The 13,588-nt window shown below is 43.6% G+C and overlaps 1 long non-coding RNA gene across 1 annotated transcript; it reads left to right on the top strand.

The window, feature by feature from the left end:
- Positions 1-1,982: 1,982 nt before the first annotated feature.
- On the top strand, positions 1,983-8,363 carry LOC139436501 (uncharacterized). Its single transcript, XR_011645762.1, has 3 exons — positions 1,983-2,259; positions 7,110-7,240; positions 8,139-8,363. It is a non-coding gene; the product is annotated as an uncharacterized lncRNA (long non-coding RNA).
- Positions 8,364-13,588: the final 5,225 nt, after the last annotated feature.

Genomic DNA, 13,588 nt, shown 5'->3' with positions numbered 1-13,588 from the left:
GGCTCAAGCAGTTGAGTGCCCGCCTCCTGGTTCAGTTCCCAGTGCCTCCTGAAGAAAACAAACAACAATCAGACAATGAGCAAAAAACCCACACAAACAACCAGCAGACAACAGAGTAAAACATCAAGCAAAAACAAACGAGCAAAACCAAACGAGCAGAGAGAGGATGTGGTTCAAGCAGTTTCCAAAATGGGAGGTCCTAGGTTCAGTTCCTGGTGCCTCCAAAAGAAAAAAACGACAAGGAGTGCAGACAATGAGCAAAAACAACAAGCAGACGATGAGCAAAACCAAACGAGCAAACAATGAGCAGACAGACAAGGGAGCCAACGCAAGGGAGCCACGTGGCTCAGTGGTTGAGCATGAGCTTCCCACAGGAGGCCCCAGTACATGAAAAAAAAAAAAATGAGGCCACTAACCAAGGTCTGTAGTTTACATTATGGTTTACACAGTTTACACTTTGTAACCTACAAGGCTTCAATAATTGTTCATCAATTGTAATAAATACACCACACTCATGTAAGATGCTAGGGGAAAATGTGAGAGGGGGATGGGCGGGGTATATGGGAATCCCCTGTATTTTTGATGTAAGTTTTCTGCAATCTGAACCTTTTAAAAATAAAGTTAAAAAAAAAGTTACCACCTTTGAAAAAAAACAGAAACCAGGCTGTTATTTGCTTCTCACCTCAAACTTCCTTTGTGACTTAAAAAATAATTCGAATGCAAATGAGAAAGTCTAAATGCAGGACTCTTAATAAGTGACTGTTTACTTAGTCATGAACTACTGAATTAAGTAGGCAAACAAATATGTGTCCAGCATCTATTAGCCAAGCCCTGCCTAACTTGAGTGAGTTGAGAGAAACACCCAGAGGGCTTTCACACAGGAAAGGGGTCACATGTACCACTGCCACATGGCCTCGTCTGGTTAGTGAGAACAGCAGTGAAAATCTGGTATTAACTTGAAATTTATTTCTGCAAGTGGTAATTTAAATGCATATTTGTGGCTTGACCTAACCCCTTCATGAAAATGATTTTTCCTTAAAAGATAGACCAATAGGCTTTTAGAAACTGCATGATTTCATAAGCCTGGAGTAGTTCAGTAAAATAATTCGGGCTATATTCCTTTCTAAATGTCTTTCTGTGACTCAGGTACGATGCTTTGTAAATTATAAAATCCTATATTAAAAAATTAGTTACTGCTTTGTGCTGGCTGTGCACTCTTGAACCAGATCTTGAAAGTCTCGGCCTTCTTTTCCTTAGTTGTAAAATGGATATAAAATCAGAATCTTCCCTTCAAGACTAGATGTGGGGATACGGGGTGCTAGCAGAGGCCTGGCAGCACTGAGAGGCGTCAGTGTGCCCCAAACGTCGGTATGGTAGCTTAAATGTGAATTACTTTTATCAGTAAAGAGTTGCCCTGAGACACCCGGCACCCCCACACCCTGCCACCATCCTCCCAATAGTCCCCCGATCCTTCCCCCCAGACTCCTCACACCTCTTCACGATCCAGCAACGAAAGGGTTAGTGACAGCCCCCCAGGGACCTCAGCCAGCCTCCTGTTTTCAGCTTCACTCCTGCTACCTAGACAGTAGTTAGCCTCAAGGACAGGTAACTATTCTTATTAGTATAACGATTCCTACTAGCTAGACACCACACTTTAAGCGCAGGTTTTTTGTTATGTGGTGGTGTTTTTGTTTTTGTTTTTTTTGTTGATAGCCTATGACCACCCGCCAGTCTAAAAGAGAGATTTTTCTTCAACTACAGAAAAAAAAAAAAGACTATACCCAGAATGAATGCTTTTTACGCCAGCTTATGGTCTGGGCTCAAAAGTGCATGCTGCGAAAATTTAGCTGAAGGATGATACAGAGCCAGGCTGCCATCTGATGTAATCTTGCTACGTGATTGCTATATCCTGAGCATGGCACTAAAGAGTTATTGGGCAATCGCCGGAAATGAGAACCTTGTTGATCAACTGACACAAGTAAGCGGCACTCTCATATCGATGCCTGTTCTTGTTAGAGAGAAACCAGATGCCAGCTATCAGCAAGAAATAATCAGAAGAGGCTGGGCAGAGCTGGCGATGTCCAAGAAAAAAATGAAGCGGGAGGGAGGGCCGTTAACTGGGGGATCTGATGATCAGAGCTAGATTATCCAAGAGGCATGACCCTGCTTTTCCTTTAAGAACGGCGTGTTTGGCTGATGTTTTTGAATCTGCACAACTGCCTGAGCGCCCTTTCACGTCTGTGCTTACTCCAGGAAGAGGTAAGGGGAAGTGACCAGGGGCCCGCATTGTCAGCAGAACAATGGGACAATTTTACAAGACCGTCCATGCCAGGAATCCTTTCTCATTCCCAAAAATTAGGTGAAAGGAGACTCCCTTTGGTTAGACTGGCAGACAACAATCCAAGAGAATCAACTCCACCCTCATAGGACAGCAGCTCTAGAACTTAGGGGAGGACCCCACCCATGAGGATCCTCAAGGGCCGCTCCCCCCAGGAGCCCCATTCGCAGCTGCAGATGGTTACTTGGCATGTTCTCGCTGTATCCAGACAGCTGTCGCCAAACGCTGTTAGGCAAAGCCGTCTAGCTTCCCCTGACCCCCACCCTCAGACCTGCTCTCCGAAGCCCATAAAAGAGCGCTGCAAACAGGCCTTTTCAGAAACACAATCTTTTTTCTTTTTTTGCAGACCCTGGCAGTTTCTGCCCTGGGGTGGAAGAAGTATAGGTAACAAACAATTTTTCCTGTTAGCTATAAGTATGGAATCGGACAGAGGGACACACAGAGGCACAGATGTCCCGTGAAACCGACAACACCAGCAAACTATCGCGTTCCTGCAGAGTGCCCCACCTGCCGCCGACCACGCGTGCCCCCTGCTCCGCTCCCACCCACCTCCCTGGTTTTTGTGGGACTGCTTAAGAAAAGCTGGCCGGGGAGACCCTGTTACATCCCGGCCCATTCCGTGTCTGTCCGTATTCGTTTTGGTTTGTTTCCTCCTTCTGAACTGCCAGCATCGCCCACCCTTTTCTGGTAGGTCTGTTGACTAGGTCTCTGGCGGAAAGGGCTTTGGTCTAACTAATATGATTCCACACAGGGAGTAATTCAGCAGAAGCATTGTCTGCCACACCTCTGTGGCTCTCTGTGCAGATCAGGTGGGGTGCATGTGTGTGTGTTCACACAGCTTACCGAAGGTGGGCCTCGGCTAAAGTCAAAAGCTCAAAAATGTACAGAAAAATCATGTCTGTGACTTCATTTTTAAATGTCCTTGCTCAGCTCACCACGGTATTTCAGTTGTATTATAGTCCAGTTCTTCTCGTCAATATAAAATCTATAGCAATCATTTCAACTCTATTCTGCAAATTGTATAAGAAAAAAAAAAGTTAGAATTAACAATTAAAAAAATAAAATAAAGTTTTTCTGGCATGCAGTTAGCCCACTGTTAGAGGGAGGCTGGGAGTTACCCTCTCAGCCACACCTGCCAACTCACATAGCACACATGACTGGCGATTTGTGGGCAACTGTTGCTCTACCATCACATTGTTTTAAACACATTTTTTTAATGGCTTGCAGTCTGCACTTGAGTAGTGTTTGTTTAGTTTACTTTGGTATAGCCCTTTATATATATTGTTAATTGTTCACAGTACACATTTAATGATGGTTCAGTAATTTCAAAAGAAAAAAACTACCTTAAAGACTAATTAATAAATTAAATGAAACAAAACCCATACAGCTCCCCTTACCCCCAAAAGCTAGAACTGTGAGTTGTATTTATATTGAAACTTTGTGTTTTAAAATAGCAATAGAAACCTATTGTTTTATTTTAGCAGGCCCCTGCTAAATTAGCAATCCACAGTTCTTTAGTTTTTTTCTAAATATAAATTGGGAATGTATGGTTAATAAACCTTTTAAAAAGGCATATTCAGGGAAGCGGACTTGGGCCAATGGTTAGGGCGTCCGTCTACCACATGGGAGGTGCGCGATTCAAACCCTGGACCTCCTTGACCCGTGTGGAGCTGGCCCATGCGCAGTGCTGATGCGCGCAAGGAGTGCCCTGCCATGGAGGGGTGTCCCCGCGTAGGGGAGCCCCACGCACAAGAAGTGCGCCCCATAAGGAGAGCCACCCAGTGCAAAGGAAAGTGCAGCCTGCCCAGGAATGGCGCTGCACACACGGAGAGCTGACACAACAAGATGACACAACCGAAAGAAACACAGATTCCCGGTGCTGCTGATAAGGATAGAAGCAGTCACAAAAGAACACACAGCGAATGGACACAGAGAGCAGACAACTGGGGGAGAGGGGAAGGGGAGAGAAATAAAAATAAATAAATCTTTAAAAAAAAAATAAAAAGGCATATTCTTCTATAGTAAGAATTGACATTTAAATCTATCAATAAAAGTATTTGACAGGACATTAAATAACTGTAGTTACCTGTTGTTTCAAGTTGAGATCTCTAACCCCATATTTTACATTCATAGTTTTGGTGTTTTTTTTGATTATTTATTTTCCCCCTTCCCCTCCTCCCGCCCTGCTGTTTTTTGCTGTCTGTCTTGTCTTCTCTTCTCATTTTCTCTCCTCCAGGATTCACCAGGATTCAATCCTGGAGACCTCTGATGGGGAGAGAGGTTCCCAGTCAATTGTGCCACCTCAGTTCCTGTTTCTGCTGCGCTTCACCTTGACTCTCCCCTTGTCTCTCTTTTGATGAGTCATCTTCTTACTGCATGACTCACTTGCGGGGGCACTGGCTCACCACACAGGCACTTGCACGGGTACTGGCTTGTCACATGGGCATGCCTTCCCTTCTTCTTTTTCACCAGGAGGCCCCAGGGATCAAACCCAGGTCCTCACACATGGTAGGTGGAAGCTCTCTCACTTGAGCCACATCCACTTCCCCATAGCATTATCGAGGTAGTTAAAATACTGAAAATGGACCCCAGGCTTCTGGGCTCTGCATATGAATGTGAAAGGTGGATTCTTTTTTGAACCCACTTTATCCAAAATAATTCAAGTTTGTTTGCTGTTGTTGTTTTGAGATAAGAATTAACGGGAAACGGACTTTGGCCCAGTGGTTAGGGCGTCCGTCTACCATATGGGAGGTCTGCGGTTCAAACCCCGGGCCTCCTTGACCCGTGTGGAGCTGGCCATGCGCAGTGCTGATGCGCGCAAGGAGTGCCATGCCACGCAAGGGTGTCCCCCGCGTAGGGGAGCCCCACGCGCAAGGAGTGCGCCCGTGAGGAAAGCCGCCCAGCGTGAAAAGAAAGAGCAGCCTGCCCAGGAATGGCGCCGCCCACACTTCCCGTGCCGCTGACGACAACAGAAGCAGACAAAGAAACAAGACGCAGCAAATAGACACCAAGAACAGACAACCGGGGGGGGGGGGCGGAATTAAATAAATACATAAAATCTTTAAAAAAAAAAAAAAAGAATTACCAAGCCCAATTAGCAGCCTTCTCTAAAGCAGAAGTGAGGTTGGTCTCAGAACACAATTTTCTTGCTTGAAAACTGCCATGATTAAGTTTTACTTACCTGCGTGTTTTTTGTTTGGTTTCATCTCCCAGTCCAATGAAGCCACATCCTACCCTATGTACTCTATGTAAATGTCTTTCTTTTAAGGATTCACCCTGGCAGAAGCCACCCACCCGTACCACCCACTGGCCCATCCAGATGGGCTGTTGCTGGGTTGAGCTCCTTTCCTTACTACCAAAAGCCTCTGGCTAGACAGGTGCCTGCCCACATCTTTTTAATAACCTGTGTTCAAAGCATTTTATGGCAGTCACACACCTGCCCTGCAGGTTCCCTTCTTTTCAAGTGCTATCTTAAAAAAAAACAAAAAAGAAAAGCACACCAACAGAAACACCTTACTCACTTTTCAACTGGAAAGCTTCCCTTCACTAAATCTCCCTCTCCCACAGAGAAGAGCACAATGTATACAGTTTACTACTATAAATGTATATATATTTTTCCTTTTTAAATGTATTCCCCAAAACTCTTTATCCCAAAATTGCCCTTGCAGTAAGGACTGTCATTTTTGTTTTCACTCATTACCGGGATAGAGAAATGTCCCTAGGGCATTTCTGGGAACAATTCAAGGAAAGTGTTTCCTGAAATTTAGTGGTCAGTACCTCTGCCTGCTTAGACTGACTGGCTGGATTCAAATATTGCTGCTATGGCTTGCCTGCCACAAGACAGAGCAAAGTGCTGCTCTAGCACAACCTGAGAACTCCCGGGGCCTCAACCCACTCCAAAATAAACCCACAGAACTCGATCATGCTTTGTGGTTATGTGGAAAAATGTCCTTATTTTGTAGAGATGCATCCTGATGTCTGGAACTTAATTTCATATTATTCAACAACAATAAAAAATACATCATAAATAATTATTTTATATAAATCACTATATATGGTATAAGTAGACATACATACATGTATGTCACCATGCACACCGTTACACGTCTGTGAGTAGCCCAATATTAAGAACTGCTGCATCCAAGTGGTAGATATCTTGGTTTTCATTGTAATATTTTCCAATTTAAAGTATTAAAAATTATTTAAATTTTTCCCTAATAAAATGTTGAGGGGAAAAAGAAAATCATTTTGTGAAGTTTCCAAAATATTTCAATGAAGTTTTTACTTGAACTGCATTAAACCTGTAAGTTAATTTGGCCATAATTGACATGCTTATAAAATTTAGTGTTTCTTTCCAAGAAAATGCTGTTTCTCCATTTATTCGAGCCATCTTTTATATCTCTCAACAAGTTGCTTTTACTTTTATTTCTGTTACTTTTGGAAGTCACTATATTTAAGTTTGACAGCAACAAAAAAATTAAGGTATGTAATATACTACATACTTTTGTAACATACAAAAACTGTGTTTTTGTGTAATAATTAATCACTGCACTTGAGAGGATGGACCTAAAGGAGAACTCAGAGGTCTGCTTTGTGATTAAAGTGCTGCAATTTAAGTTGCCCACAGTCTCTTGCAACCAGAAGTGCCTTATGTGTTTGATGGGATGAGGAAAAGGAATGCCTAAAGCCCACACGACCTCAGCCTCCCAAGGACACATTTTCTCAGGACATTGGGTGTCGTGTCATTACAGTCACCGACTGACTCTTCCAGGTCTCTCAAGTTCTCGGTGTGTGTTTGGGTTTGAAGGGAGCTGATGGTGCCCATCTTCTCTGGACTCTGAAGGGATTCGACAGGCCCAAGAAGCCAGTGGTGACTGCAATATGATCTCGGTTTCATTTCAGGTAAAGCCATTGGCTTGGAGAATGTGGCCTGACCCAGGGCTGGACTTCAGCTGACGTATCCGCCAGCCCTGAGCTGCGTAGCTGAGGGCTCAGGACTTCCCTCGGAGGGTGGGGAAACCTCTCTGAGGAGTTTCCTGGAGAAGAGGAGGAAGTGGGGAGGAGCCTCTGGCAGACAAGAGAAAGGGAAAGAGGCCACATGCCTGAGGCTTGACCTTAGCCGCAGTCCTACCATTCCCCTTGATCCTTCCCCCTCGAGGGAGGGACAAGCACGAGGGGAAACTTTCCTCCGCAGAACTTCTCCAAGAGGGCGGAAGGGTGGGACTAAGTTCTTCAGCTTCTTTTGGAGACGCCAGGAGTTTCTGTTCTATAAGTCAAGGTGGAGAACACTGGATAAGAAAAGAAAGAAATCTATTTATACTGTGAATTATATTTCACACACTTTCCTCCTTGACTGGTGGTCACTAGCAGATGCACCGTGTACCTCCACAAGAAGGAATTCTCATGGGAGGTGAAGATTTCTCTGTGAACAGTGTAGGAAGACAGTGGAACTGAGATTAAATCAAGCATCTTTGATGGATCTGACCCATTCAGAGGGTTAACCCAGTCTCTATGTTAAAAGCTGCCTACTAAAGTTAACATGTGAAATATAAGGATTCAGAAAACCCTGGGGGCGAGCTTGAGATTTCCCTCTGATAATCAACCTGGAATGCTCTCTGGCTATTTTGTTTACCCCAGATTTCGGCTGAAATGTAATTAAATGGGTAATCATTGTGATGAAATCCAGGCAAGTGAAATGACTGTAAAACAGAAAGGGTTGTGAACCTGCAAAAGCATGAGAAAAGCCAAACAGATTTTTTTTCTCTTGAAAATTTCCCATTTCTTTCTATTTTTATTTCAGGAGGAGGAGAGATGTATATGGGGGAACACTTTTACCCAGCATGCTAGATTTAGTCTATGGAACAACACAACTATGAAAATAAAGTACTAATTTTTTAAAACCCCTGATTAAGCCTCGGATGAAATGAATCAACAGAATCAACCCCAGTTTTGCAAGAGTCTGAAAGAACAAGTATTGAGAAGTTGAATCAGTTAGGGACTTGAAATATTCAGCCATGAAAGGGCTTAGTCACATGCAAAACATTGAATGATTTTTTTTAAAATAAAGATTTAAGCTAATATTTGTATCCATTACGGCTTTATTGTGGCAAGTGACAGAAAACTGTATCCAAATTGACTCCCATAAAGGGAAATAGCAGTGGTAGATGGTTTGAATTTCAGCCCAGCTCCATACTGGAATTCCAACAATGACATCAGAATCACTCTTCTTGTTCTCTCCAGTTTCTCAATTTTGCTTTCTGTGGGTTGATCCATTCTTACATAAGTCTTTTCCATAATGGTTCTCATCTGCAGGGAAAAGTAGGATGCTTCTCACCTGAAGGAGAAGTTTTGAAAATTTCATCTTATGTCAATAGTTCTGGTTGGGTCACCTAACCATCCCTGTAGATGGCTGTAATAGGGTTCTTCGGGAGAGAGAACCGACAGGAGATGTATATGTATATGTGTATGTGTATGTGTATGTGCACGTGTATGGTCTGTGTATGGTCTGTGTATGGTATGTGTATATGTATATGTTATGCAAATATTATGGGTGGTAATTGGCTTATGCAACTGTGGGGATTGGCAAGTCCACATTCTGCAGTGCAGGCCACAAACTGGGCACTCCAATGAAGGTTTTTGATGAATTTCCCAAGAGAAGCTGGCTGGCTGAAGGAGAGATGGAAAGTCTTCCTTCTGATTACTGAAATCCTCAGTCTTTCCTTTAAGGCAGGGGTTCTTAACCTTTTTTGTTCCATGGACCCCTTTGCGAATCAGGTGAAAACCACCTCTTCTCAGAATGTAGTGGCAGATAATTTTATGACCCTCAACTAGCATCATGTCTAACAACTGCCATAATTTCAAAGCATGGATGAGTGTGATTTTTCAAGATATAACAACTGTAATGTGATCTGAAATGACTACTACTGTAATTTATTGCATACATTCATAAGTGAAGGAAATGCTAGATTTCAGTTAGAGGTCAGAGAAAATAATGATAGTAAGTTGATTTTTTTCAATTTAAGCTCATGGACTCCCTGAAATCTTTCCATGGACCCTTTGGGGGTCTGTGGACCCCTGGTTAAGAACCCCTACTGTAAGGTCTTCAACCGATTAGAGAAGACTTCTCTCCTTGCTGACCTTCATTGACCACAGATGTAATCACCCAGAGACACAATCAACTAATGATTTAAATCCATGAAATATCCTCACAGTAACCGTCAGGCCAGTGCTTGCTTGATCAAATAAATGGACACCATCACCTAGTCAAGCTGACATGTGAACTTGGTATCACAGTGACCCAGCAACTGTGAATCTGTTTGGAGATACATGGGTTCTGAGCATCTTGCATGTCTTGCTGAGTAAAAATACCACAGCTCAACTATAGCTTGCTTGGGGGATGGGGGGTGTGGGGGGGTAGGATTGCCTTGTCTGTTGCTTGAAACAATGTTCTCTGCTGGCTCAAAATGTGCTGCGGGGAGCGGATGTAACTCAGTGGTTGAGCACCTGCTTCCCATGTACGTGGTCCCAGGTTCAATCCCTGGTACTTCCTGAAAAAAGAAAAGTGCTGGGCCCTTGACGCTGAATATCTCTCTTCTAACCCAACCTATATGTTCTGGTGTCACCTGGACCTCCCTGTCCCTCAGTGGGATTGGAGCTTTGAGAACCGGCACAAATAGGCTGACACTCTGACTACCGATTTTGCTGTAATAATTTTTGTGTGTCTCTGTCAAGGGGTCATAGGTCCCTTGACTGGCATCCACGAAATTGTGGCAGGCTAATTTATGTTGTCAGTAGGGTAAAGGCTCAGCCCTTTCATGGTTCTTGACAGATGTACTGGTTGACTTAAACTTGGATCACCTAGATGGACTGACCTCCACCTCAAAGGCATAAACTGAGAAGGGGAAGAGGGGGTCGCCCAGAGGAAGATCCTGGGCAGGTACTAGAACAGCAGGAAGCAAGAGTGGGAACTGTGCCAATCGGCCATGTCCCGCGAGCACCCTGCCTCCAGCTCCCGCCCTATTTAAGATGCGGTGTTTCTTCATCCATCGACCACTTGGGCACCTCCCCCTTAGGTAGGTCGACTGTGCCCGGGACCTCCTGAAGGCTAACAGAATTCTTTAAGACCCAGAGACGGGCGGGGGATCCCGTGGCTGCCACAACCGTCGAGGAGAAGAGCTTGAAGTGATAAGGGACAAAACTTAATTTCTTTCTTTCATTCTATGGAAGGACTTTGAAAATTCTACTTTTAAACACAAACCACACGAATAGAAACGACACTAAAAGAAAAAAAATTCACCCAACCCGTCTTCCTCTTTCAGGGAAGCAAATCAGTTTCCTTTAAGCCCCTTTCTAGTTTTTTCATATGCACACAAATTCTTTTACAAAATTACAGCGGGAAAATACAATTTATTCTTAATATTCTTCATTGAACCTCATGCTTTTGGCATTTCCCCATGATGCTTTTATTGATCATTTCCATTTTAGTTGGTGCAAAAATGTAATGTCAAAATATGAGTCGTTATATCTAACTAGCCATTCCCTTCTAATTGAGTATTTCCATTATTTTTCATTTTTCACTGAAGTAATATAAGTATATATCATTTGTATAACGTTAGGCATTCTAGACTCTATTTCAGTTGATGCCCATAACAAATCAGTCAAGGTAGCTTTGTTATTATCCCTTTTTTACAGTTGAGGAAATATAGGCTCAAGGCTATCAAGAAATCTTTCCTCCAAAACGGAGTGGTAGCCTCAGGGCACATCTGAGCCCAGTCCTTCAGCACTTCTAGAGTCAGTTGTTTTGCCTATCTTTGTGGGGACAGATTTTGAGTTTTAGATCCTAACTTCCCCGTAACGCAAGTACCAATGTCCATAAGCAGAATCCTCTTGTTTTACAAGCACATGACCTTCACAGCTCCCTACACAGAGCCATTTGGAGAAGGCATTTATGCCCCCAGTATCTCCTTCATCAGGGTTTTTAATTCCTTTATTTGAAAGGCATTCCTTTGAGTTTGGGGGACCTTTTTTCCTTTAAGAGAAGACCTTCTTATAAATCCGAAAAACATTGAAAAGGATGATTTCATAAACAAGTTTTTACTAACCCCAGTAGGAGAGATTGCTTTCCAACTCTCGATGCTGGCAAACCATAGGGGGCATCTGTTGTTTTGTTTGTGCAGTGTCCCCACCCCCACTCCATCTAATGGAATTGCTCTTCCTCCCACGGGCATAACTATTATGGGATGAGTGAGGGAGCTATTAAAATTATGCGGTCCCTGGTGGTGATTGTCCCAGTACCAGAACTGGGTCAACTAGGGCCCCTTCCCTGAGACTTTGGAACTGAGACTCAGAGGGAAAGCGCAATTAGACTCTGAGTGGCTGGGTGTTAACAGTTAAACTTCCAGAGCAAACCATGGCCATGCTTTCCATCCTAGGGACCAAAATAAGAGAAGGAACCAGCCTGGGAATCAGAGGCGGAAAGGATGAGAGAAAGAGAGAGAGAGAGAACACAAAGAAATGGCAGAAACCAGAGATCTGCTGGCATTGAGAGCCTGGCTCAGAGATTTCAATAGTCTAGCTCCTGTTCTTGGTTTCCTGAGATGTCTGTGAACCGTTATAAGAAATTTCCTGTTTCACATAAGCTAAAATACTGATAAGGTTTCTCTTCTTTGAATCAAAAGAGTACTAACAAACAACTTGAACCAGGGTGGACCCAAGTTTTGGAGATCCTTAAGTTTAAACAATTGGGGAGGCACCTTTAAGAAAAAGAATACAAAAATTATGGATGCAAAACCAGGTACAGAACCTTGGAAAAGGGTCCATGCAAGCAATGTCCCTGGAACGTCAGGTTCCTTACCTTCATGGAAAATGAAAGAGAAGAGCAGAAACAAGAAGTAGGAATTTTATTATTTTCCATCATGTCTGGAGGGAATCACTGTTACCAGACTCTAGTGAAAATCTAGTTTCATCTTGTGGGAAAAGACTTGGGTTGGGATGTGAAAAGGACTGCTCTTTTTCTCTTGGCTCCGTGGCAATAAAGAGGTACAGAGAGGAATGGGGAAGGGAAAATGATTTGCTTTTCCAAAAAGAACCAGACCGAATTCAAGTTACCCAGAGGACAATACATCCTTTTGGGCAGGGTCAACAACCATCCCCTGCTCAGACACACACACAATCCTATGCTATATTCAGAAAATTGGTGAGAGTTTTGGACTCTAAAATCCTTAGCTGCATCCAAGACTTAAGCTGTGACAGTTTAAAGCTTTTTGTGAATCCCAGGAAAGACCATGTTCTAGGAGTTAACCCATTCCTGTGGGTGATCGGATTGGAGTCATTGGTGGGGGGGCAGGGAGCTTTGACTGGAGTGCTTCAGTGAGGTGTGACCCAGGTGGGTCTCAGCCCTCTTGCTGACCTCTTAGATAAACAGGGGACTGAAAGCATTTTGTCCTGCCGTGTGGGAGAGGACTTCAGGATCACCTGTAGCTACAGAAAGACGGAGATGCCCAAGAGGCTGAGAGAGAGGCCAGAGGCTGGAATTAGTGAAGCAGCCAAAGTTGAAGCAATGAGACCCAGTGGATTGGGGAAGAGAAAAGCCATATGTCCAATTGCCCACAGCTGCGCTCAGGGAGAAAGTAAGCCTGGAAGAGATGGCAAAGATGGGCGGCCATTTTGCTTTGCCATGTGGCCGGAGTCCAGGATTGCCTGAAATTGATCTTCAGTGAGAATGTATCTCTGATAATTCCTTGACTTGGACATTTTCACAGCCTCAGAACTGTAAACATTTGCCCTGACAAATTCCCGTTATAAAAGCCAATTCATTTCTGGTATTTTACATTGGGAGCCTTTAGCAAACTGAAACAGGCCCTCAACGTTAGGAAGCAAGATGCCTGCATGGAATAGGGTGGAAAGAACATGCACTTTGGCATGAGAGTGACCTGCTTCAAATAGTGAGACTCTTTCACTAAGTTATTTAATGGCCCAATCACCTGCTCTCTACTTCTTCATCTGTAAATTGAAAATATTGACATATGCTTCTCTGGGTTGTTTCAAGGAGTCAGTGAAGTAACTTGTGTAAAGTACTTAACCCAGCCTGGCGCATGATGGATGCTCTGTAAGTGGTGATTCTACGGTCTCCACTTCTACAAGCTCTAGGATTTTGAGTTGTGTGAGGAAGTCCTTTTCTCTCTGAGCTAGCACCCTACTCAGCAGCTTCAGGTGAAGCTGTAGTATAAGCAGGTCTAGTTTATCCTGACT

The sequence above is a fragment of the Dasypus novemcinctus genome, chromosome 15 (genome assembly GCF_030445035.2).
Source record: "Dasypus novemcinctus isolate mDasNov1 chromosome 15, mDasNov1.1.hap2, whole genome shotgun sequence".
NCBI lineage: Eukaryota > Metazoa > Chordata > Mammalia > Cingulata > Dasypodidae > Dasypus > Dasypus novemcinctus.
Note: the sequence above shows the minus strand (reverse complement) of the source record. Positions and strands in the feature narration are given on the sequence as shown.